Raw genomic sequence first — 23983 nt, 5'->3', positions numbered from 1 at the left:
CATGCAGTCATCATGGGTAACCTCCTCCTTACTAATCGACCTATCCTGCTTGTGATATACAATATGACTGTGGATCGCGTGTATATCTAATGGAATTTTTTAAGTTAGATAAGGCTATCTTTCCTGAGGAAGTAATACCGATAAGTAGGGGGAACGAGTACAACCGATCTTTCTGATAGAAAAATCTACTAAAAATAAAAAAGTAATTAAACGGAACAGGGCTACAATTTGGAAAAATGAAAGTTATTTTGTGCATTCACTCACGAACAACACTCGACAGAAAAGGGGTACCACTGATCGTGAATCCAAAAGTTACAGTAATGAACGAAAAGGAAATAATTACTGTCGCCAGCCCACTAAGGCAATTTACATCCAAAATCCTATACAAGATGATGGTAAATAAAAACATTTATTATTAAACACTGACGTGGCAACTGAAGGTTGTCACGTTTTTTGACACTAATTGTAAGTGAGTATGTAACGATAAAGAAAACTGAGAAGTCACTTTTACGTTAAGTTTGTCATTAAATTTTGAAAAAGGCAATCGAGTAATGATTTGAAAATATCCACGTAAACTGTATGTTAATATTGAACGTCGTTACTTGAACAATGGCTTTCAGAGACCTCAACATAAAGTCATCAAAGAAATTTAGAGAAAGGCAAGTACTTTTTACTTTGCAGTTACTTAATTTTCAAATTAGATTTCATATTATTGTCTGAACAACTGAGCCTTTTTTACTGACTTGAACAGAATTTTAAAAAATCGAACTAGAATACGTACCAAACCAAACAGCCATGTACTCCAAGCTATATGTAAAATAAATAAAACTTCCGCACTCTTAATTTGTGCGTTTTCTTAGGATCTGGATTTTTTCCATTGGTAGATTCTCAAACTTCGGTTAGCATATAAGGAAAAAAGGGAACAAGGACCCTGCTTGGTAACAATATCTGGAGGCAATGAGGACACAATCGCACTGAATTTAACTGATTATTATTTAAACAAAGTTCATTAATCAAATCACATTCAGTTGTGCTGCTCGGTTAGCCGTTAATACTTTCTACCAGTGAACAGTCTAACTTCAGTACTGTGCATGCGACGAAATTCGGACCCGACGACGAATCTGTGTTGCTGGAACTGCTGCTGTTGTTGAAGACGGTAGCATCTTGTGGGGCCACAGGAAAGGGCAATTTTAATTAATACAGCCTCTTCCGCCCGTTCACTGTCCTTCCTCCTGCTACTAGTCATCTGGCCGGCGCGCGTACATGATGGTGCCGAAATAGTACTCTCTACTGCGAGAGCGTTAACACCACACTTCCGCACACTTTTCAAGCGCTGGAACCCGTCTTCCGTTCTCTCCGCGCGGTCTGCGCAACAACCTCCTACCTAAAGATTTTACAACGCACAAGCACTGCTATTATCATTGCTAGTCGATACAAATATCAATTCCTTTGGCTTTTTCCCAGAGCTTATAAGTTTCACAGTAAAACACAGATAAATTCAATGAAACGTCAACAGACTTCTATCTGAATGTACACATACAGTGAAGCAATGTCCTTACTTATTAAGAGAAATACAAATATTTACATGCAATTCAAAACAAAATTATATATCAATAGCAGGTGGCATGGATCCTGCATTTTCGGTGTTACAGCACGAGTGGGCCTTCAGATCCGAAAGCCTATATCGATGATGTTTCGTTGAATGGGTCGCACGCGGAGACATGTTGATGGCTCAGCTTTGAAATCTCCAGCAATTTGTGGAAGGGTTGCACTTCTGCCACGTTGAACGATTCTCATCAGTCGTCATTGATCCCGTTGCTGCAGAATCTTTTACCGGCTGCAACGATGTCGGAGATTTGATGTTTTAGCAGAGTCCCGATATTAGCGGTACACTCGTGAAACAGTCGTACGGGAAAATCCCGACTTCTTTGCGACATCGCAGATGTGTGCCATTGCTCGTGCGCCGACTATAGCACCATGCTCAAACTCACTTACATCTTGATACCTTGTCATTGTTGTAGCAGTAACCGATCTAACAGCGCTAGGCATTTGTTCTCTTATATGGGCGTTGCCGACTGGAGCACCTTATTCTGAGTGTTTACATATCTCTGCATTTCAATACATACGCCTATACCATTTTGTTTGGCGCTTCAGTGTATTTCTTCCTGTACGAGTTGCAGCTTTCACTCAATCAGTGCACAGTTTTATACGTGTTTCACGATAATTCACTTCTGTTGGTAACGTATTAACGCATGGAATGCAAAAATATAACCACTATTCTGTTAGTTAAGCAGGAAATAATAAAAACAAACATTATTCTTATGACGCACGTAACAGTCTGCTTTCTCACCGCAAGAGTTGCTCCAACTGCGAAAACTATAACACCTTTCGCACCAGAGAGTGTCGTGACTGTATTTATTAGACTTTGGTAAAAGTGAATTATTTGCAATGGCAGAAAACATATGAAAACGTTAGAATATCACTCGACTTTTACGACGTACATGAGCAGTAGAAGGTCACACGACCGTCTGGTTGAAGTTCCAAAACGATCTACAGCGCGCTGTAGCTACGAAATGTGCTGTTTTAAGTGAGTGACTGATATTTAGTTTCACAGGATTAGTCACGACTGCGCATCTTAAATGAACGCTTCAACGTGAACAAGGGCACACCTACGTGAAACTGGACACGTTTCTGCATCTCTTCGACTGGAAATTTTCCCACTGCCTCGTCCGTAAATACACTACTGGTCATTAAAATTGCTACACCACGAAGATGACGTGCTACAGACGTGAAATTTAACCGACAGGAAGAAGATGCTGTGATATGCAAGCGATTAGCTTTTCAGAGCATTCACACAAGGTTGGCGCCGGTGGCGACACCTACAACGTGCTGACATGAGGAAAGTTTCCAATCGATTTCTCATACACAAACAGCAGTTGACCGGCGTTGCCTGGTCAAACGTTGTTGTGATGCCTCGTGTAAGGAGGAGAAATGCGTACCATCACGTTTCCGACTTTGATAAAGGTCGGATTGTAGCCTATCGCGATTGCGGTTTATCGTATCGCGACATTGCTGCTTTCGACAGCTAATGACTGTTAGCACAATATGGAATCGGTGGGTTCAGGAGGGTAATACGGAACGCCATGCTGGATCCCAACGGCCTCGTATCACTAGCAGTCGAAATGACAGGCATCTTATCTGCATGGCTGTAACGGATCGTGCAGCCACGTCTCAATCCCTGAGTCAACAGATGGGACGTTTGCAAGACAACAACCATCTGCACAAACAGTTCGACGACGTTTGCAGCAGCATGGACTATCAGTCCGGAGTCCGTGGCTGCGGTTACCCTTGACGCTGCATCACAGACAGGAGCGCCTGCGATGGTGTACTCAACGACGAACCTGGGTGCACGAATGGCAAAACGTCATATTTTCAGACGAATCCAGGTTCTGTTTACAGCATCATGATGGTTGCGTCCGTGTTTGGCGACATCGCTGTGAACGCACATTGAAAGCGTGTATTCGTCATCGCCATACTGGCGTATAACCCGACGTGACGGTATGGGGTGCCATTGGTTACACGTCTCAGTCACCTCTTGCTTGCATTGACGGCACTTTGAACAGTGGACGTTACATTTCAGATGTATTATGACCCGTGGCTCTACCCTTCATTCGATCCCTGCGAAACGCTACATTTCAGCAGGACAATGCAAAACCGCATGTTGCAGTTCCTGTACGGGCCTTTCTGGATACAGAAAATGTTCGACTGCCGCCCTGGCCAGCACATTCTCCAGATCTCTCGCCAATTGAAAACGTATGGTCAATGGTGGCCGAGCAACTGGCTCGTCACAATGCGCCAGTCACTACTCTTGATGATCTGTGGTACCATGTTCAAGCCGCAAGAGCAGCTGTACCTGTACACGCCTTCCAAGCGCTGTTTGCCTCAACGCCCAGGCGTATCAAGGCCGTTATTACGGCCAGAGTTGGTTGTTCTGGATACTGATTTCTCAGGATCTATGCACCCAAAGTGCGTGAAAATGTAATCACATGTCAGTTCTAGTATAATATATTTGTCCAATGAATACCCGTTTATCATCTCCATTTCTTCTTGGTGTAGCAATTTTAATGGTCAGTAGTGTATTTACCTTCGCTGTCGGAGCACTGTGTATACCGAAGGCAGCGGGACGCCCCCGCGAAGTCCAAACAGGCGGCGCGGCTCGCGATCGATAGCGGCTGCACGGTGCGTGGCAGGGGGCGCCGCCGGCATTGTTCGCGGCCGTGACCCGCGCGCCATCATTATTGCATCGGCCGTCTCGCCGCTGCATCGACTCAGCTGTCTGCTGGGCTCCCCTGGGCTGCAGGCCGGCCGGCTAGCAACGGCGCCAGCTGCGCACAGCGCCAGACACGCCCACTCGTGTCAACACGCCGCTCGCTGCTCGCTGGGCTGCGTTGGCGCCGTGTTTGTGGATAGCGCAAGGCGGAGAGGGGGACAGGGCGTCGCGGAGGGTGACTGCCACCCCCTCCTCTCCACAAAATATTTTTTTACTAAAATTTGTTGGCAAACATAAAAAAATGCACCAAAATTCATAGAAACACAAATAGGTAAAATGCATCCATTTCCAAAACCCATTAAATCCCGTTCATTCCAATATTAACCTTTTTTTGTATGTCAAAAGAACGTACTTGATACAAATTCCAGACTCTGTAACATCCACAATGGCGGCAGTTCCAGTAGACAAAGAATCCTGAAAACAATACTGGACCTAAAACCGTTATATTCAGTGCATATTTAATGCTCTGAAAGAGATACATTTCTCAAACCTGTTATTTCATATTTTATACATTTATCAAGCCGTGTTTAGAATACATTTTTAACATTATATTAATATCTTTTGTGAGGTAAATTTATTTTCTTTTGGTTTCTGTATTTTATATTTTCGTATTGGTATACCTGTCAGGTTAGATTCTGACGCAAATTCATATTATTGAGTAAATCTGGTTGGCCGAATTTAAAACGAATTATTTTCATGAAGCACTATCTTGAACACCAGTGATTATTATGACATTGCCGGCCGCTGTTCTAAGCGCTTCAGTCAGGAACCGCGCTGCTGCTACGGTCGCAGGTTCGAATCCTGCCTCGGGCATGGATGTGTGTGTAGTTCTAAGTCTAGGGGACTGATGACCTCAGATGTTAAGTTCCATAGTCCTTAGAGTCATTTGAACCATTATGACATTATCGGAAACTTTGGGCTATCTACAAACTTGAAACAGATGTATATGTTTCTGACATCTCTTAAATGTACCGTGAAACCTCAGTTCCACCCTTCAAAGAGGATATTAATAAAAAAAGTCTGAGTCACGTTACTGTTCAAGGGGAACAAAGCTCTAACTCTGCTCTAGGATGTGGTAAAAATACAGTATCTGCAAGAACAGTACCTCCCGGATGGGAGTAAAACCAGCGAAGATACGTAAAGGTGTTTCGGTAAAATCAGAAAAAAATCGAAGACAGTATCTGATTTAAAAATCAGTGAACTCATAATAAGTTGTTTTAACACAAAGTTGACGGCAATTGTTCAAAAGAATAAAGTAGTAGGTACGTACTATATTATTCTTTCTAGTGGTCTCTAATAATTTTGTAACAGGAATAAATATTATGAAATGTCCATGTTATTTTCATTTGTTCCCATCATTTTAAAACCAAAACATTTCCAGAAACAATTATGCCCAGATTACAGTTCCAAAAGTCGCTCTGTTCAAGGTACAATATTTATTTTAGTTGAATATATTTGGTGTGATGTATGAAAGGTACAAACATTAATTCGGAATACAAATGAAAATTGTAATAAAAAAGAATAACAATCAAAACCAAATAATAACTGAGAGACACTTTTTCCTGTTTCTGAAAACTTTTGTTACATGGAGATAACGGACTTTGGAAACGGTCAACAAAAATAGAGCAGGTACGTAAATTCAAATATCTTGAGGAAACTATACAAGAATGTAGACTAGACAAATTTGCAGCAGGTGTAACAGTTTACAAAATGGAGAGAGCATATGGTTTGACAAAGATTATTCACAAAAGAAATGCGTATCCAGAAAAACAAAACTAAAACACTATACCACAGAGATACGACCATAATGTTTATATGGATATGGATGCCTAACAATGAACTATAAACTGGACATGATAGAAATACTTGAAAGACAGATAATTAAAAAAATAGTGAAATATGAACTACACATGGCTCAAAAATGTGAAATAATTAGGAGATCTACAAAAGTGTAATATCAAAGTAATGGGTAAAACAAGAGTAGTCCTTTTGGAATGAATGAGAACATGCTCTCGAAACAAATATTCTTGCATTTTTTAAAGAAGGAATCGACAATAGCATGGATTACAGAAATGAAGAAAGATCTAGAAAGAAACATCATAGAATCGGAAATAATAGACAAAAATATTTTTAGGAGTAAAATATTAAATTTAGATGGCTTTCAATGCAGAAGAAATAAGAGAACGGGAACAACATGGAGAGCAGAAAGGAAAATGCGACATGAGGAGAAGATGAATGAATACTGGTCACGTAGAAAACAATAAGAACAGAAGAGCGACTGAAGTTGTTGCTTGGTCCAAGTTGGTCAAAATGAAAATACAATAGAAGTGTAAATATTTTTTACATAGCAGTTTCCAAATTTCTCAGCTAACTTTTGGAGACTAGCATGAAAATAAAGTCTCCAGAAAAGTAAAGAAATGTATAAATTGCAAGTCATGTTTAGCACAGAATACTTTTCAGTTATTTGGGTTAAAGGCTTGTCCACGTCTGTGGTCTATGCAGAAAACACGCCAGTCAGGGAAAGGCCGACCGAACCTGCTGTCAACAATAAATCTGTCCGTTCGTGAATCCACAGGAACAAACGACAAACTACACATAGGTTAAGTGCGGCAAGACAAAAGTGGAGAGCCTCCAATAAGAGAAAATAACAGAAAAGCTGACTCATCGAAAATTGGCGGAAATGACAAAGAAACAGAAATCCCCTCATTTAGATAGCCACAGTTCGCAGAAAATTGTACACAATTCCACTGGTTGAAAATTGATAGCAAACTTCGATTTCATATTATCAAAGGTGTGAGACCTCTCAAATTTTCCGACAAGTGCTTTTCAGATGCTTTATTTCCCTGAACAATTGTTTCTGACCTAGCAAAAAATTCTTAATATCATTATGATATTGCGTCGTTTTATTAAAAATTATTACTAGGATTTTTTTAAGGATTTTATATGTTTTATTGTTATTATTATTAAAACTGTAGGCACCTATGGCACATCAAGAACTGCAGCCGGTACGTTACACTTCCATGGATGGGGAGTGAGCTGAGGGGGGGAAGATTCAGCAATAAATTGTGAATCCCCAGAATAAAACCCTGGATCCATGCTGGGTTCATGGCACGAAGGAACTTCAAAACAGATTCATCAATAAACTTATAATTAAATAAGATTAATTACTGACAAGTATGTGGTTGATGCAATGTTATGGCTCTTAAAAGCACTATTATTATGTCTGTCAAACAATTTCGAAGGGTATATTATGAAAAATTTTCCGTTTTTCAAATGCGGAAATGGACAATCGTTAAAAATCACATGTCTCTTTCCAATTCACTAGTTTATTTGTTAATGACAAGTTGAAAATATGTATAAAAACACATTGCTATTTTTTTAAGAATAATGTCTGACATAATACTAGTCACTTCACTTGACACAGTTCCGAAAGGTGGAACAATACGCAGACACACTGTGTGACAGAAGCGTACAGGGGCCTACATGTTATTCTCCTTTACGAGAAAGTAAAGAATGGGAATACTCTAACTGAAATCACATACCATCAATAAAAAAGGATGTATGTCTGTGTAACTTCAATGTTTCTTCCTAGCCAATGGGTCGAGTTCAACCACTGGTACATGTACCACTTACTGTCTGGAAAGAAGTAGTGTGGTGGCAAGAACTTCCTAGCTACCATGGGTGGGAGTGAAAAGGATATCTCAGCTGGCCTGCAGCACCAGTGTGCTTTGCAAGTAGTATCGGAATGTGTTCCTGATGCTACATGCACACACATTAGAGTGGTGGAGGAGGAAATGGTCAGAGGGACAGGGGAAGAGAAGATGGACAGAAAGAGGGTGGGAAGGAGAAGAGAAGCAGATAGAGATGGAAGTGGATGATGGATAGAGAGAGGAAGGAAGAGATTGACATAGAGAGATGAGAGGAAGAGCAAGCAAGAGAGAGAGTGGGGAGGAAGAGATGATCAGAGAGAGGGGAAGGAGGAGATGGACAGATAGAGAGAGAGAGTAGGAAATCGATGTAAAGAAGTTGAAGATGTAGTGGAGAGAGACAGGCAGAAGGAGGATAAGTACAAAGAGAGGGGCGAGGTTGTGATGGGTAGAGAGGGGGAAAATGTGACTGAGAGACGGGCGGGGGGGGGGGGGGGGCAAGGAGGAGGTGGACAGAAGGTGTAGCGAGTAGGAGATGGTCAGAGAGACAGGGTCGAAGGGGATGAACACAGAGAAGGGGCCAGAGGCGACGGACAGAGAAGGAGGAAAGGGACAGAGAGAGGAAGGCGGGGAAGATGGACAGAGTGAAGGGAGAGGAGGTGACAGATAGTGAGAGGTGGGAAGAAAAAAATGGTTCAAATGGTTCTGAGCACTATGGGACTTAACTACTGAGGTCAGCAGTCCCCTAGAACTTAGAACTACTTAAACCTAACTAACCTAAGGACATCATACACATCCATGCCCGAGGCAGGATTCGAACCTGCGACCGTAGCGGTCGCGCGGTTCCAGACTGCAGCGCCTAGAACCGCTCGGCCACTCAGGCCAGCAGGTGGGAAGAGGTAATGACCAGAAAGAGGGGGGGAGAAGATGGTTGCAATATGCGACACACGTGTGCGCGGTGTAAGCCCCAGGTAAGAATCTAATTATTTCGTATATGTGCCTTGTGTTGTTTCGGAGTATCACTGAGGAAGACAGCTGAAACAATTTTTAAATAATAATTTATTATTCCGGAAAAATAAATTATTATGCGGATTGTTGTTGTTTTTTCTCATTGCTACTTTCATTGAATTGGATGTTATAAGTGAATATTGCTTACGTGAGAAAAGCCTTACAATATTTGCTCGTATCTAGGTTGGCCCCTGTACATAACTCTCGTCACGCAACAAGAAGAAGTTGGATGATGATGTGACAACGCATTAAAATTCGCATTATGACCGATTAGTCGGCAATGTGTACGCTCCAATAAAGCAAGTGCTTACATACATTAAAATTTATTGCATTCATAATACTAATGTCTCTACGGAAGTATCAGCATAGTACTGCAAATATATAGCACTTGTGATACGCTGCTGGTTTTAACACGACTTACACTAATTTGATTCACAAAAATCTCACAATTTTAAGGGAAAAACAAATATCTTAAATTGTGCGGGTTTAGAAGTCTAAACACGTCTACCACCTCTCGACTCAGCCTTCTTCAGTTCGCTAGACCGCCGTTGGTAGTACACTTCAACACGACTCGCAGCAAGTGATAGACAACCCCGGGCAGATAGCGCCTTCCGCTATGTCATCACTTCTTTAAGCCAGATTCTCATTCAAAATGGTCGTAAATTCGATTTTTTTAATTGCATTTTCTGAAAGGTATATGTGTCTAGAAAGTTGGGAGTAGATCTGTACTTTCCGAACAGCATCACGCACCTCCGTGTGGCAATGGTCAAATTATTGACACAGTTACTCTACGGTTGGACACGATATTGCATTTAGCAGATATACCGCCAATAACTCACGTTTTGCTCACAAGAATAGTACTATCCTGCGTACTTTAACGTTGGAGAACGTTTCCATTTGTCGCGCTATTTTAGTTGTACCTTGTCATAAACCTATATTCCCTACTGCAGCAGATCTGGGTCTGCAGGAAACCTGAGACATGTACTCTCCTCTGACAGATGACCGCTTTTTGTTCCGCAGTGGTCTTAGCGTGGGACGACATTTGTATCTTATTTTCTGAAGCCCTTACTAAATTGGTCACCTCACCTAGCAAAACAAGGTGACAGATAGTTTTTATCTTGAGACACTGAAAAGTTTAATTACTAATGGTTCCATTTAGTAGTTCAATTAAATCGTTGCCTTATATATACAGGGTGAGTCACCTAACATTACCGCTGGATATACTTCATAAACCACATCAAATACTGACGAATCGATTCCACAGACCGAACGTGAGGAGAGGGGCTAGTGTAATTGGTTAATACAAACCATAAAAAAATGCACGGAAGTATGTTTTTTAACACAAACCTACGTTTTTTTAAATGGAATCCCGTTAGTTTTGTTAGAACATCTGAACATATAAACAAATACGTAATCAGTGCCGTTTGTTGCATTGTAAAATGTGAATTACGTCCGGAGATATTGTAACCTAAAGTTGACGCTTGAGTACCACTCCTCCGCTGTTCGATCGTGTGTATCGGAGAGCACCGAATTACGTAGGGATCCAAAGGGAACGGTGATGGACCTTAGGTACAGAAGAGACTGGAACAGCACATTACGTCCACATGCTAACACCTTTTTATTGATCTTTTTCACTGACGCACATGTACATTACCATGAGGAGTGAGGTACACGTACACACGTGGTTTCCGTTTTCAATTACGGAGTGGAATAGAGTGTGTCCCGACATGTCAGGCCAATAGATGTTCAATGTGGTGGCCATCATTTGCTGCACACAATTGCAATCTCTGGCGTAATGAATGTCGTACACGCCGCAGTACATCTGGTGTAATGTCGCCGCACGCTGTCACAATACGTTCTTTCATATCCTCTGGGGTTGTAGGCTCATCGCGGTACACATTCTCCTTTAACGTACCCCACAGTAAGAAGTCCAGAGGTGTAAGATCAGGAGAACGGGCTGGCCAATTTATGCGTCCTCCACGTCCTATGAAACGCCCGTCGAACATCCTGTCAAGGGTCAGCCTAGTGTTAATTGCGGAATGTGCAGGTGCACCATCATGTTGATATCACATACGTCAACGCGTTTCCAGTGGGACATTTTCGAGCAACGTTGGCAGATCATTCTGTAGAAACGCGATGTATGTTGCAGCTGTTTGGGCCCCTGCAATGAAATGTGGACCAATGAGGTGGTCGCCAATGATTCCGCAACATACATTTACAGTCCACGGTCGCTGTCGCTCTACCTGTCTGAGCCAGCGAGGATTGTCCACGGACCAGTAATGCATGTTCCGTAGATTCACTGCCCCGTGGTTTGTGAAACCCGCTTCATCGGTAAACAGGTAGAACTGCAACGCATTCTCTGTTAATGCCCATTGACAGAATTGCACTCGATGATTAAAGTCATCACCATGTAATGCTGATGTAGCGACACATGAAACGGGTGAAAGCGGTGACGATGCAGTATGCGCATGACACTACTTTGACTCAGTCCACCGGCTCTCGCAATGTCCCTTGTACTCATGTGTGGTTTCATGGCAACAGCAGCTAACACACCAACTGCACCCGCTTCTCCTGCGACCGGCCTGTTACGGACCCGTTTGCGTGCTACGACCATACCTGTTGCATACAGTTGGCGGTAGATGTTTTGCAATGTGCGGCACGTTGGATGCTCTCTGTCCGGTTACCGTTCTGCATACACCCTGCAGGCTTCAGCTGCATTTCGTCGACACTCGCCATAGATGAGTATCATCTCCGCCTTTTCAGAGTTCGAATACACCATGGTCACAGTTCCTACAACACTACACTATCACAGACGTCTGGTAACACGGTGTAATACAGTTGGTCTGCGTGCGGAGACGAATGCAGAATAACAATAGCAGCAAGCGCTACGTGCGGACACTGCAACAGCTAGACCAAACCACAACAGTGCACTACAGCCACACTCGTAAACACGGTCGTCATCCTAAACATGTCCCTGCAGATGCTGCTCGCCGACCGTGGCCCGTGTTTGTTACAACACGCAACTGAACGTCGGAGGTTTCAAGCGTCAACTTTAGGTTACAATATCTCCGGATGTAATTAACATTTTACAATGCAACAAACGGCACTGATTACGTATTTGTTTATATGTTCAGATGTGCTAACAAAACTAACGTGGTTCCATTTAAAAAAACGTAGGTTTGTGTTAAAAAACATACTTCCGTGCATTTTTGTATGGTTTGTATTAAACAATTACACTAGCCCCTCTCCTCATGTTTGGTCTGTGGAATCGGTTCGTCAGTATTTGATGTGGTTTACGAAATATATCCAGCGGTAACGTTAGGTGACTCACCCTATATATATATATATATATATATATATATATATATATATATATATATATATACTACTACAACAACAGTATATTTCAGTTACTGTCTTCATCAGATACGGAACAAAAGATTCTCCATATGAAGGAATGGGTACCTCAGATAACGAGGCACAGTGTTACCTGCAACTTTAAAACTTCGCATGCGCATCAATACACGAGATACCTATTCGATCATATGGTACATCATTTTGAGATGTCCGTGTGAAACAAGTCATGTGTCATATGTAGTAAGAGATGAAATGTCAATTTAGACGGAAATTTTTTAATTAAAGCAATAGAAACAAAATGTATTGTTGTTTTCATGGTCTTTGTTCTGTTCTGTGCAAGGCTGTACATCAATGAAACACTACTGCGACCTGCGTCTATTTTGATCTTCTATTGTAGTGAAGCGCTGGTCTCCTCCACGATTTTTGACCCCTCACCCCTTCCTCCCCTAGAAAACTCCCTATTCCTTGACGTGCCAGAATGTGACATATCAGCCGATCTCGTCTTTTATTCAAGTTGTGCCATAATTTTGTTTCCTCTCCAGTTCTATTCAGCGTCTCTCATTACTTATCTGATGTGCCCATCTAACATTCACCGTTCTTCGACAGCACCATACTTCAAAAGTTTCTATTATCTGCTTGCCAGAGCTACTTACCGTCCACATTTCGCTTCCATACAAGGTAGTCTCAAAATACCATCAGTAAAAGCTTCCTAACATTTAAATTTGTATTCATTATCAACAGATTTCCTGCTTTTGTCAGTATCTACTTCGGATATCGGCCGTTACTTTACCACATGAATAACAAAAGCTATCTACTTTATTTAGTGTCGTGTTTTCAAGCCGATTTTCCATCTAGAATTCCAGTCAACGTTGTCGAAACCGTCTCAAACGTACAAATGCTATAAACGTAGGACCGCCTGTCTTCAGTCTGTCTTCTAAGACAAGTTGCAGTATCAGTATTGTCTCCCGTGTTCATACATGTTTAACAAAATCAGATTGATCTGCCTCGATTTCAGCTTCTATTAGTCTTTCAATTCTTCTGCAAATGATTCGTGTCAGTATTTTGCAATAATGACTTACTAAACTTATCTGCATACATATTCCGCAAGCCACCGTACGTTGCGTGGCAGATGGTACCTTGTACAACTACTAATTATTTCCTTTCCAGTTTCAGTCACAAATAGACCAAGAAAAAAACGACCATTTATATGCCTCCGTATGGGCCCCAATTTTTCTTCTCTTCGTGGCCCTTAACGCGAACTGTACGTCGGCAGCAGTAGAATCGTTCTGCAATCAACTTCAAAAGCCGGTTCTCTAAATTTTCTCAACAGTATTCGTCGAAAATCTCTCGGTCTTCCCTCCAGGTATCCCCATTTGAGTTCCCAATACATCTGCGTAATACTTGCCTGTTGACCTAGGAGTCCGCCTCTGGATTGCTTCGATGTCTCCCTTTAATCTGAACTGGTGGGGATCCATACAATCGAGCAGTACTCAAGAACCGGTCGCACTAGTGTTCTATACCCCGCTCCTTTACAGATGAAACACGCTTTTCCAAAATTCTCCCAATAAACCGAGGTCGACCACTCACCTTCCCTACTGCAGTCCTTACATGCTCGTTCCATTTCGTATCGCCTTGTGACGTCATGCCTAAACACTTATTCGATGTGACCGTGTCAAGCAGGACACTACTAATGCCGTATTCCAACATTACAGGTTTATTTTTCCTACTCACCTTCATTGACTTACATTTTTGTACATTCAGCACTAGCTGCCATTCATCACACCACTGGAAACTTAGTCTAAGTCACCTTGTATCCTCCTACAGACACTCAACGACGAGACGTTCACGTACGCCACAGCATCATCAGCAAACAGCCGCAGATCGCTGCTCAACCAGTCCGCCCAACCATTTAGGAATATAGAGAATAACAAAGTGGTCCTATCACACTTTAGTGGGGCACTCCTGACGGTATTTTTGTCTCTGATGAACACTCGCCGTCTAGGGCAACGTAATGGGTTCTACTGCTTAAGAAGTCTTCAAGCCACTTCCACACCTGGGAATCTATACCGCTTGGGTATCTCGTAAACTTACGGTTCTATGATATTCACTCCTGTCAGCCCCTATCTCCCTCGGAATAGGAGTTATTACATTCTTCTTGAAGTTCGAGGGTATTTCGGCAGTCTCATATATCTTGTTTCGACTTAGATCTTTCAGCGTACTATAAAATTCATCTCGCAGTATCACATTTCGTCTCTTATTTTCATCTTCTTCCCCTTCCATTTCCATAATATTTTCTTCAAATCCAGTGTCCTTTGTGTAGCCCTTTTGTGTACTCTTTCAAAGTTCAACCTTTCCTTCTTTACACAGTACTAGTTGATCATCGAAGTTCTTCATGTTCATATGGCTGGTTCTCTTTTCACCAAAAGATCCATTATTTATCCTATATGCCGCATCTGCATTTCCCATAGTCCGGCATGCTTCAACATATTTGCACATCTCATCAAGCTATTCCTGCTTTGCGCACTTGAACTTCCCGTCAATCCCATTTTTAGACAATTTTATTCCCTTTTGCCTGCTACAATTGGTTGCTTTTTACATCTGCTGCTTTTGTCAATTGAATTCAGTATCTTCAAACCATTACTGCTTTGCTCATTTGCACTTCCTGTCAAAGACGTTTTTATTCATCTGTATTCGCCTGCTTCATTTGTTAAATTTTTATAATTTATCTTTTCGACAGTGATAAAATATGTGCAAAAAATACATACACACATCAAACAGTTTTGCATCACCTCGGTTCCGAGAGTTCCGGAACCTATACAGAAAATTGGAATGGAGGTCAACATAAACATCATTTTCGCCCTTTTTATTGCTCATGAAAACCACACATTTCGCTTTGTACCACCATACAGCGAGATCTTCAGAGCTGGTATTCCAGATTGCTGTACACGCCGGTACCTCTGATACCCAGCAGCACGTCCTCTTGCATTGATGCATGTCTGTATTCGTCGTGGCATACTATCCACAAGTTCATCAAGGCATTGTTGGTTCAGATTGTCCCACTCCCCAACGGTGATTCGGCGTAGATCTCTGAGTGGTTGGTGGGTCACAGCCCTTTTCAATCTATTCCAGGAATGTTCGATAGGGTTCATGTCTGGAGAACATGGTAGCCACTCTAGTATATCGATGTTGTTATCTTGAAGGAAGTCATTCACAAGATGTGCACGATGGGGACGCGAATTGTCGTCCATGTAGACTAATGTTCGCCAATATGCTGCCGATATGATTGCTTATCGGTCGGAGGATGGCATTCACGTGTCGTAGAGCCGTTACGGCGCCTTCCATGACCACCAGTGGCGTACGTCGGCCCCACACAATGCAACCCCAAAATAGCAGGGAACCTCCACCTTGCTACACTCACTGACAGTGTGTCTAAGGCGTTCAGTCTGAACAGGTTGCCTCCAAACACGTCTCCGACGATTGTCTGGTTGAAGGCATATGCGGCACTCATCGGTGAAGAGAACGTGATGCCAGTCCTGAGTGGTCCATTCGGCATGTTGTTGGACCCATCTGTACTGCGCTGCATGGTGTCGTGGTTGCAAAGATGGGTCTTGCCATGGACGTCGCGAGTGAAGTTGCACATCATGCAGCCTATTACGCACAGTTTGGGTCGTAACACGACGTCCTGTGGCAGCTCGAAAAGCATTATTCAACATGGTGGCATTGCTGTCAGGTTTCCTCCGAGCCATAATCTGTAGGTAGCGGCCATCCACTGCAGTAGTAGCCCTTGTGCTGCCTCAACGAGGCATGCCACCGACAGTTCCTGTCTCTCTGCATCTCCTGCATGTCCGAACAACATCGCTTTGGTTCACTCCGAGAGGCCTGTCCACTTCGCTTGTTGAGAGCCATTCCTGGCACAAAGTAACAATGCGGACACGACCGAACCGCGGTATTGAGCGTCTAGGCATGGTTGAACTATAGACAACTCGAGCCGTGTACCTCCTTCCTGGTGGAATAACTGTAACTGATCATCTGTCGGACCCCCTTCGTCTAATAGGCGCTGCTCATGCATGGCTGTTTACATCTTTGGACGGGTTTAGCGACATCTCTGAACAGTCAAAGGGACTGTGTCTGTGACAGAATATCCACAGTCAACGTGTATCTTCAGGAGTTCTGGGAACCGGGGAGACGCAAAACTATTTTTTTTATGTGTGTACAAAAAATGGCTCTGAGCACTATGGGACATAACATCTGAGGTCATCAGTGCCCTAGAACTTATAAATACTTAAACCTAACTAACCTAAGGACATTACAAACATCCATGCCCAAGGCAGGATTCGAACCTGCGACCGTAGTGGTCGCGCGGTTCCAGACTGAAGCCGCTCGGCCACTGCGGCCGGTCTATGTGTATACAATTGAAACGAGGTATAAGAACAGATACGTCCCAGAAACATCACATGCTGACGGGGTCTGTCGATAGAGGGCAGCCTCATACTCCTGAGGTTTGTTCTCTGTTCGCAGTCGAGTACAGTTACTTGTACTGGACATCATAGCCGGGATGACGTGCACCATGGGCGCATGGCGGACTTAATCAACTGTAGTTTGACCGTCATCCACAGCTTAAATGAGATATGTGCGACGTTATACCGTGGACGACACTCTGTATCATTATAGACAAAGATTATTGAAAATGTTTGTAATGTTTGGCCTGCCTTAGGAAAGTATAGTAGGATTAGCGATTCTCGTAAAGTACATAAACGATATTGCATGATGGCACGACTGACATCTGACTATAAACAATTCACTGTGGTGCACCTAAAATTGTGCGACAAAAAGAAGTGCATACTAGTAAACAGCAGAACACTGTGCCATATTGTGGTTCGTACTAATACAGGTAATCATAAACTCTGGAGAAATAAGAAATGGAGAACTAAATATAATCTTTTGCAGCTCGTATCATTCTCATCTCCTCATGACGAATGCAAAACAACAGGAACGTAAAGGCCGTGGGTGTACTGTGCTCCAGGTAGTCCTAAATTGCTGCGTTTTGCTACCGGGTATACACATCGTTTTTTCGGACGGTAAGTGAAGATCCTGCTCCCTCACAAAGTTTGACTATAGCATCAGATCGGTGGGTAGTCAGCGACATCGTTCATATATTTTGCGCAAGCGTTCTAAACATGGAATAAAAAATAATTTTGGATTATGGCACATTGTGGAGGTTCCGATAAGGAAACTACACTCCTGGAAATTGAAATAAGAACACCGTGAATTCATTGTCCCAGGAAGGGGAAACTTTATTCACACATTCCTGGGGTCAGATACATCACATGATCACACTGACAGAACCACAGGCACATAGACACAGGCAACAGAGCATGCACAATGTCGGCACTAGTACAGTGTATATCCACCTTTCGCAGCAATGCAGGCTGCTATTCTCCCATGGAGATGATCGTAGAGATGCTGGATGTAGTCCTGTGGAACGGCTTGCCATGCCATTTCCACCTGGCGCCTCAGTTGGACCAGCGTTCGTGCTGGACGTGCAGACCGCGTGAGACGACGCTTCATCCAGTCCCAAACATGCTCAATGGGGGACAGATCCGGAGATCTTGCTGGCCAGGGTAGTTGACTTACACCTTCTAGAGCACGTTGGGTGGCACGGGATACACGCGGACGTGCATTGTCCTGTTGGAACAGCAAGTTCCCTTGCCGGTCTAGGAATGGTAGAACGATGGGTTCGATGACGGTTTGGATGTACCGTGCACTATTCAGTGTCCCCTCGACGATCACCAGTGGTGTACGGCCAGTGTAGGAGATCGCTCCCCACACCATGATGCCGGGTGTTGGCCCTGTGTGCCTCGGTCGTATGCAGTCCTGATTGTGGCGCTCACCTGCACGGCGCCAAACACGCATACGACCATCATTGGCACCAAGGCAGAAGCGACTCTCATCGCTGAAGACGACACGTCTCCATTCGTCCCTCCATTCACGCCTGTCGCGACACCACTGGAGGCGGGCTGCACGATGTTGGGGCGTGAGCGGAAGACGGCCTAACGGTGTGCGGGACCGTAGCCCAGCTTCATCGAGACGGTTGCGAATGGTCCTCGCCGATACCCCAGGAGTAACAGTGTCCCTAATTTGCTGGGAAGTGGCGGTGCGGTCCCCTACGGCACTGCGTAGGATCCTACGGTCTTGGCGTGCATCCGTGCGTCGCTGCGGTCCGGTCCCAGGTCGACAGGCACGTGCACCTTCCGCCGACCACTGGCGACAACATCGATGTACTGTGGAGACCTCACGCCCCACGTGTTGAGCAATTCGGCGGTACGTCCACCCGGCCTCCCGCATGCCCACTATACGCCCTCGCTCAAAGTCCGTCAGCTGCACATACGGTTCACGTCCACGCTGTTGCGGCATGCTACCAGTGTTAAAGACTGCGATGGAGCTCCGTATGCCACGGCAAACTGGCTGACACTGACGGCGGCGGTGCACAAATGCTGCGCAGCTAGCGCCATTCGACGGCCAACACCGCGGTTCCTGGTGTGTCCGCTGTGCCGTGCGTGTGATCATTGCTTGTACAGCCCTCTCGCAGTGTCCGGAGCAAGTATGGTGGGTCTGACGCACCGGTGTCAATGTGTTCTTTTTTCCATTTCCAGGAGTGTATATACGAAAAATTCTTGTTGCACACTTTTGAATTTTAGCTGATGTATCTCTTGCGTTCAGCTGTTACTTCAAACGATGCGTTATATGCCTAAAAACTAGTCTCCAAAGAAGACTATCAGAAGCAATTACGCAGTCCTACTTAGAAACCGACAAGAATCACAGCGATAAAAATCAGAATTTAGTAAGATACAGTCAGAATATAGTGAGATACTTTTCTGCCGCAAGAGCGTGTGTGCGCGCGCGTGTTTGTGTGTGTGTGTGTGTGTGTGTGTGTGTGTGTGTGTGTGCGTGTGTGTGTATGTCTGTGGGTGGGTGGTTGTGTGTGGAGAGAAAGAAGGATACCGGAATGTATTTGTGTCAACTAGTAACGTCCGACTGATTTGTTATATAGTTCTATTAATTCTTGGCACACTTTTTCGATCTTATATTGATTGTAAACACTCGAACGACAGCTAATATACTGCTTCTGGTGAAAGGCACTTTGTTCACAGTAACTGAAGTTCTTATGTATAAAGCTGATCATTTCCGGCTTCTACACAGAACTGCTGATAATTGTCCATGTCTTTTCTCACCAACAATTTAACCGACTTTTTTTTTCAAATAACATTTTAAGTTCGTTTGTTCAAAATTCCTAAATCTCATAAGTTCTTCAATTATTGCTGCGAAATTTCGACAGAACGTTGTCAGCAAAAATCTCGAAAAGTTCTTGACCAACTTACTTCAGACTTTTAGACGATAATCTAATAAACATTCAGACGGACATAAGCTATATATATTTTAAACAGTAGTGTACAGGTTAAGCCAGACTGCCAGAAAGGAAATGCTCTGCTGTATTATGAAAATGTGTGGTTCTCTTTTGTTTCTCGCTTACAGTTTAAACTACGATAGCAGGCCATATAAACCATTAGACAAATTGTGTATCTCGTATATATTCTTTCTCCTTATACATAAGACAGCTCTAGAAAAAAATTCTTTTCTTGTTGCCGGGGGTGTTTGAACGTATACTGGGTATATTTGGTAAGCTGAATCTGAATCTCAAAACGGATTTCTCCATTTGGCTCTAGTTTCTTAGATAAAGGCTATCTCTGACTCGTAGCGCTTAATCGTTAAATTATCAGTAAAACGGTTATGAATTTCATAGTTCTGTATGCCTATTCATTTTACATTTTGTGATTGCGTATGTACAAATGTAATATCTTATATGTTACACATTATAGAGAAGAAGGTAAGATTATGAGACGTGGTAATAAGTTTTGCGTCTCACAATTTCAAGGAGAGTCAGTTGGTCACACTGCTGCTTTGAAGGTCAGGGTTCCCCATCCCCTTGTTTGTGCTCAGAGCGGCAGTCGAGCGAGGAACGAGCGTGTGAGAGTATGCGATTTGTGTAATAGCTGTTAAAAGTTTTTATTAGTGAAGAATTGCTCGTTTATTGCATCAAGAAAAGGTATATTACATTAGGTATTACATTATTGATAGTTAAATATAAGTTATAGATTACATTGTAATATATATTCTCTTATTAATTCCACCTTATCATATTTATAATAATATATTTTTCCAAATATAATTTTTACTTTACTTTATTATTTTCATAGATAAACATGAGTTCTTCGTGTAGAGGTTGTTTCAATTCTCCTGATGTGTTGTGCTGTATTTGTGGCGAATAAACTCTGCAAGAACAACGGAAGAAGATCATTGACTTTGTGAAATAGGCTTATCTTGCGTATTTTGGGATTAAACTGGGAGACCAAGATAAACATTGGGCTCCTCATAAAGTTTCCAAAAGCTGTGTGGAGTCTTTATAACTGTGAGCTAATGGTAAACGAAGGGGTTTAAACTTTGGAATGCCATCAGTGTGGCAAGAGCCAAAAAACCAACGTATTGATTGTTATTTTTGCAATGTCAAGGTAAAAGGTTTCAGTCACTATAAGAAGCATAAGTGGGAATATCCCCATTTAGAATCAGCAAGGAAACCTGTGCCACGTAGTAATGACATTCCTGTACCAGTAGTCACCACTCTGCCAAAACTACTTCCTTCAGACGATGATGATTTGCATGACTTGAACACTATTAGTAGTGAATCTGAATATGAAGTAAGTTCCAAAAGACATCATCTCTTCAGTCAGAAAGAGTTTAACTATCTGGTAAAAGACCCCGGTCCTTCTAAACAGTCTTCTGAACTCTTGGCATCTAGGCTAAATGAGAAGAGTTTTCTACGATCAGGAACTAAAATCACAGCTTATCGGACAAGAGAAGAAGACCTACTTGCGTACTTCAGTCAAGATGGTGCACTTGTTTACTGAAGTGACATCCCTGGTTTACTATTAAAAGTGGGACTACCAAAATATCGACCTCAAGACTGGAGGCTTTATATCGATTACTCAGCCAGAAGCTTACAATGTGTGTTGCTGCGTAATGGTAAATGCTATGCATCCGTTCCAATTGGCCACTCGACGAAACTTCATGAGGAATACGAAAATATCCAGATGATTCTCCAGAAACTTTGTTGTCCCAATGGCCTGTCTGTGTTGATTTAAAAATGGTTAACTTTTTGCTTGGACAGCAAAGTGAATACACAAAATTCCCTTCCTTTATTTGCATGTGATACAGCAGCGCGAAGTATGATCACTGGGAAGAAGTTTTGTGGCCATCAAGAGATAACTGTACTGTAGGAGCAGCTAATGTCCTAAAGGATCCATTAGTTGACAGGTCAAAATCATTCTTCTGCCACTTCATATCAGGCTTGGTCTAATGAAGCAATTTGTGAAAGCATTGGACAAAAATAGTGACTGTTTCAAATATATATGCAAATAATTCCCTGGACTCAGTAATGAAAAATTACAAGCTGGTATATTTGATGCTCCCCAAATTGGGAAACTCATATATGACTTGGAATTGATTAAAGTTGTGAATCGCATTGAAGCATCTGCCTGGAGCAGTTTTGTCTCTGTTGTCAATAATTTTTTGGGTAACCACAAAGCACATAAATACGAGGAACTGGTGCAAAATATGCTCACAAACTTCAACAGTTTGTGGGCTAATATGAGCATTGAAATTCACTACCTCCCCAGCCATCTTGATAGATTTCCATACAATCTTGGTGACAACAGGGACGAACATGGTGAAAACTCCACAAAGATTTTTAGGTGATGGAAGAACGATATCAAGGTATATGGGAAAAGCACATGATTGCAGAATACTGCTGGAATCTTCAGCATGACTACCCTGACGACCAACACAAGAGAAAATCACACAGGCAGAGTTTTTCCATGTGCTAATTGTAATGTTTTTTTCTCTCTTCTTCTATTACATGCTGAATCAACAACGAAACTGCATTTTTGTGAACCTTTCCATATGTCTTTCTCATTTTCATGTGGCTGTGTGCACAATGTATCTCAATTGAATTTTTGTTTGTTTGTTTGTTTATCTACATTTTGTATGTTATAACAGTAAATAGAGCCAATCTAGTAAAACGAGTGACATGTTGGAATTCACGCCCATAAAATTACCCAACATTCACTGTCAATCAATTGCCAAAAAAAAAAAAAAAACACTCTGACCAGTGAGAATCATAAACAAAAATTGTATACACAACTATCTGCTGTGTTGTTTCCTTCCTTGTTGTCAGTTTTCATAGAAAACGGGGTATTAATATTTAAGACTTATCTGCCTATGATCAGAATACTGCTATGGAATCTGAATTGACTGAAACTTCGTAATGCAATCCATTCGCAGATTAAAGAAATGTGAAATATTGTAATTGAAGCTACTGTGCTCACAGATCCGGCAGCTGGAGAGGTCTCTCATACCCCAAGTTCCAACTGACTTACCGATTCATTTGAAGCTACTTCAATTCCCAATCAAGCTTCGTTGGCAGTAAGAAGGCTCAGTCGAGGTCGTGAAAGGAGGTGGAGGAAGGAGATAGACGGAGGGGGCAGGAATAAATGAACACTGAGTGGGTGAAGGAGGAGATGGATAGAGTGAGTGGGAGGAAGATGTGGAGAGAGATAGGGACAGGAGAACACGGACAGACAGTGAGGCGATTAGGTAATGAACAAAGAGAGGAAGGAGGAGGAGACATGGATGAAGAGAGTTGGGAGGAGGATCTGGACAAAGAGAAGGGGGAGAAGGAGACTAAAAAGTATATCCAATTCTCGTATGTATTTAGGAATTGTGAAGCATTGTGGGGTTTGCTAGTATTTACTCAGCTTTCATCTAGTGATTCAAATTTTCGACTTTGTACGGCCAACATTAGTAATATATGTTGGATGTAAGACCACCTCTTATTCACAGTGACATTATGAATGTTGTGGGGATACTTTTCATGAACTAATCCCACCAAGAATTATACGAAAGCACTTCTCAACATTTTTGTACACTTCCTCTAAGAAGCATATTGATGCAGTTGAGGTATCTCAGTCGATATACTTCGATTCATGTATCTAGTTTCATCAAAAAAGACAATGTTTTAATTGATGTTAGTTTACCGTCGACAAAGATGCACCGATATTGGATTTGAATTCTTGTAATCAAACACAGTCATTTGATATACTCTGCATAACAATAACATTCTATTCATTTCTTATTTTGGAATTTCTGGAGTGATTTTTGTTCTTTGAATGTTTTATTTAGTCCTTGTTCTTTCAGCCTGGTCCAATCGATGCACTACAAATATGATTAACATACAAACATAACCGGCAGTTTGTAAGCGACCCTGAGTTTTATGTCGACCCACTGAATCTTGCTTAAAATTGGCCATCTGCATAATTTGAAATCAGAGGGAAGATAATTCGAATTAAAAGACAATTTGTAACTCTTTCCTGACCGGTGCCCTGGATTCAGCTAATGCCAGGTCGGGACTAGTATGGTACCTCTCCTTATTTGCGACCATACCCGTGTGTAGGCTACTATTACGATAGGGTCGTAATTCCTTAAGGTACTGCCGGCCGAGGTGGCCGAGCGGCTCTAGGCGCTACAGTCT

The sequence above is a fragment of the Schistocerca americana genome, chromosome 1 (genome assembly GCF_021461395.2).
Source record: "Schistocerca americana isolate TAMUIC-IGC-003095 chromosome 1, iqSchAmer2.1, whole genome shotgun sequence".
Lineage (NCBI taxonomy): Eukaryota > Metazoa > Arthropoda > Insecta > Orthoptera > Acrididae > Schistocerca > Schistocerca americana.
The sequence above is the reverse complement of the archived record's forward strand: the minus strand, read 5'-3'. Positions refer to the sequence as shown.